We start from the raw sequence: 3,588 nt of genomic DNA, 5'->3' as shown, positions 1-3,588 counted from the left end.
TTAAATTAAGTTATTTGATTCAAAACTTGATGATTTCACACATGAAGGGGCTGCCATGTTCTAGGATTAAAAGAGCAACATTTTTACACGGCTTAAGGAGTCCTAGGATGCACTTAAATCGCTGCAAACAACAAACGAACAAGCTAGAACCAATATGCACGTTTTGGGGTCAAGGTTCGGGTTTAAGGGGTTAAAATTTGCATGGTTCGGCTTGGATCATGGCTGGGACAGGGATGGAGTCCTAGTCACGCTAGGAATCGAGCACGGGGTCTTAGGACTGGGCTAGGCTCAGTCTCTAGGGTCATAAGAGGGTGCACAAGGGTCTGGGGGTGGCTCGATGGTTAAGGTCTAGCAGGAAATTGTGGAGTCCTTGTCTAGGTGGAGTCTCGACAGATTGCTTGGTGCTGGTGCAGATGGCTTCGGTTGGGGCTAGGGTCAAGTACTAGGGGTCCAAAGGGTTCATGAGGGTCCAGTGGAGGTCTGTTTCGAAGATGGCTCAGGGTGGTTCGAGCATGGCTCGGTGAAAACATAGGATGGCTCGTGGTTTTAGCTTAATGGTTCGAAACTTAGGGTTTAGGTTAATGGTTGAAACATGGTTCAACGGGGGTCGAATCATGGTTCACGAGGGCAAATTAAATATTAAAAGTCTATGTTAAATTTGATAATTTTATATTAAAGTTTGATGTAATTCAAGATTAAAACACATTAATAAGTTAAAATTAAAGAATAAATAAAAAGCCATCGATTGAAGCTAAATAAAAATACGAGAAAATTTATGTAAGCTTAAATAATTATTCGGATTGTCTAGAGTTAATGAAAATGAGAAAAAGTCAAAATCATGGAATTTTACGTCTAGGGGTAAAACAATAATTTTACACCCGAAAATTAGTAAACGTCATGACAGTGTCCTGAATGCTGTTTTATATGTTAATATGATTATATTAAATGTTTATGAAATTTTATGATGAAACGTTAACGTTAAAAGACATATTGCATGCTTGGTTTAAAAAGGAAAATGATATATGCATGTTTAATTGTTAGGTAACGAAAATATGAAATGTTGAAGGAAGTGAAGTAATTGTGACTAATATGATGATACGTTGGGCCAAGGCTCAGTTGACGGGTGAGAGTGTCGCCCAGACGCCGAGTACTTTGGTTACATGTAGATTGATCCATCGAACCCCTAATACGAAAGTCACAATTAACGATCTGAATTTAACGAAAGGAAAACATATACGATTGTTGTGGGGACCCGGACGCTAATCAAGTTCTTAATCATCATTGGGACTAATTAATCAATTATAAAATAGGGTCTAATTTTTTTTTTTTAAAATGCGGAACTTAATGAAATCAAGCTAATATACATATCAGTATATAATAAAGTACAAGTCCTGTACCGTCTACAAATCAGTACAAACTAAGGTTCAACAACTACTATCAAGTGTTTAACCCCTATATACAATCCAAGTCTGGAGCCTCCACTCTAATCACGATCTCTCCTCATCTCCTGGACCCTGATCCTGTCCCACCTGTTGTCATGTACACATACAGACAAGACAACAGTCGGATAACTCCGGTGAGAATAAATCCCAGTATAAATCAACGAAACATGCAATCATATAAACAAATATAAAGCATGTAATCAGGTAACAGTAATATGTATCAAAATCTGAAACATAATTACAATTCTGCAATTCAGACTAGACTCAATCCTAGTCTAGGGATCCCGGTTTCCAGATGTGGTGTTCCTATATCGAATTCCGTAATAGAAGGAACTCTGTTCCTATTACTCGATATAACCAAATATGGTGTTCCTATATCGAATTCCGTAATAGAAGAATTCTAATCCTAATTACTCGATATAACCAACATCCGGTGTCCTGACCTATCCGTCATGGACTGTAGCTCTATCGCTAATATCAATATCTTGAGACATCGTGCAATGTTCCCGTGGCGATTCCACCACTATCAGGAACTTCTGTCACAAGATTACTCATCTGATACCTGCTATCTATAATTCAAGAAAACAAGTACATCAGTCAAATCAATGCAAATATCAATGCAATAAAGTAAAGTATGTGATTTAGGGAAACTCAAGTCTAATCCGACTCAAGTCGATCTCCCAATACCACATTGACTTATACCTTTCTTTCGTCGGTTTCTGGCTCAGTCGAAGTCCTGAATTCACAGTCTGTCTGGCAATGACAATATCAATAATCTCATGTCAATATACCTTTCAAATCAATAACAATCTGATCAATCTGGATTTAATTCAAAATCAACGACATAACGGTACAATTTCAATATCCCCGTCAGTACAGTATCCTCAAATCACAGTTACAATCCATAACCCATATCCAATACAATCCGTAATCCACTCACAATTCAAATCTGTCTGGTATAAATCAATATACCCTAAAAATTCATAACAATTCCATAATCAGTCCGTTTCTCAATCTGACTTCGATTCTACGATGTCTAACATGTCAAGAACATCATATATGAATTCCATTCAATTCTGACAATAGTATAATTTCAAATCATGTCAAAACGTAGCAAAACTTACGTCCAGTTGTAGCCTACGTTGCTAGGAACTCGGTACCGAAGTCGGATTCAAAATCAGACGGAGGGATTTTTCACAAAAGGCGTAAGGATTTTCTATCACTTCACGGAGACATTTCTCGATTCTTTCTGATTTTAAGGGATCAATTCGTTTGTTGATATATATATATACACATCCACGCATGTAAAGCAAATGGCTCATCCTACATGCAACACGTCTCGCGCATATGCGCGACTTCTTCGGCACATATGCGCGAGACCTTCGGGTCTCCGTGCTGATAATCTCGGCAACTCGCGCATATGCGCGCCAACCTTCCGCGCATGTGCGCGAGGAATCCTTCACAACTATCAGGTTGTGTGGCGCATATGCGCGGATACACGCCGCGCATATGCGCGAGGCCTCCTGTCCGCTTGGCGCATGTGCGCGCGTTCTGTCGCGCATGTGCGCCGATGCTACTGTCCTCGCACATGTTTTTCACGTGTAATCTCATTTGCGTGTCCCGATTAATCCTCTTATAATCATATCAAATTATAAATCAATAATTACAGATTACCAGGACTAAATTTCCGGGAATTACATTTCTCCCCCCCTAAGATACGATTTCGTCCTCGAAATCACATGCAATCAATCTTATCAATAAGGAGTATATACATGATCGATACTAGAAATGTACATCAGTGAAATAATGCTGGGAATTCTTGTCTCATATCAGATTCAGTCTCCCACGTAGCTTCTTCAACGCCATGACGAGTCCATTGCACTTTCACCAATGGAATCATCTTTGTTCTGAGCTGTTTTTCTTTACGATCGATAATCCGGATCGGTTTCTCGACATAACTCACTGTCTCATCCAGCTCGGTCTCGTCTGGCTGAATCACGTGAGAATCATCGAGGAGATACTTCCGCAGCATAGATACATGAAAGACATCATGTATTCCAGATAATGAAGGCGGCAAGGCGAGTCGATAGGCACGATCTCCTATCTTTTCAAGAATCTCATAAGGACCTACATATCTTGGAGACAA

Source organism: Primulina eburnea, chromosome 7 (genome assembly GCF_022965805.1).
Source record: "Primulina eburnea isolate SZY01 chromosome 7, ASM2296580v1, whole genome shotgun sequence".
In the NCBI taxonomy this organism is placed as follows: Eukaryota; Viridiplantae; Streptophyta; class Magnoliopsida; order Lamiales; family Gesneriaceae; genus Primulina; species Primulina eburnea.
Note: the sequence above shows the minus strand (reverse complement) of the source record.